Consider the following 435-nt stretch of genomic DNA (forward strand, 5'->3'; position numbering starts at 1 on the left):
ATCACATGTATCATTCTTCTAATTAATTTCCTTTCAATGTGCATGAATTCATGCACCAGGCCTCTAGTGTATATATATGTATGTGTGTCTATTTATATAAAAGCCTAAGCGACCATCGGAACTGAATGGGTGCAGGCTGGGCTGATGGGACCAGCCCAGCTTGCACCGCCTGTAAATGAATTTCATGCACCAGGCCTCTAGTGTGGTATATAATTGTGCAAGGTCTTAAGGACCATGGAAGCACTACAGAGATGGAGCATATATTACTTCTCCATGGACTAGGCAGCACTTCCCAACCTTTTTGATATTATGGCACATAGAGAAAATGATGTTCTTTGTTGAGCACACTGTAGTAAACTAGAATGGGATTAGGCTATATGGGCTTCATGGGAAAATTATTTTCTCAATATTATATAATTATAAGAATAATAAAAT

This window comes from Myotis davidii, unplaced genomic scaffold, assembly GCF_000327345.1.
Source record: "Myotis davidii unplaced genomic scaffold, ASM32734v1 scaffold6861, whole genome shotgun sequence".
Lineage (NCBI taxonomy): Eukaryota > Metazoa > Chordata > Mammalia > Chiroptera > Vespertilionidae > Myotis > Myotis davidii.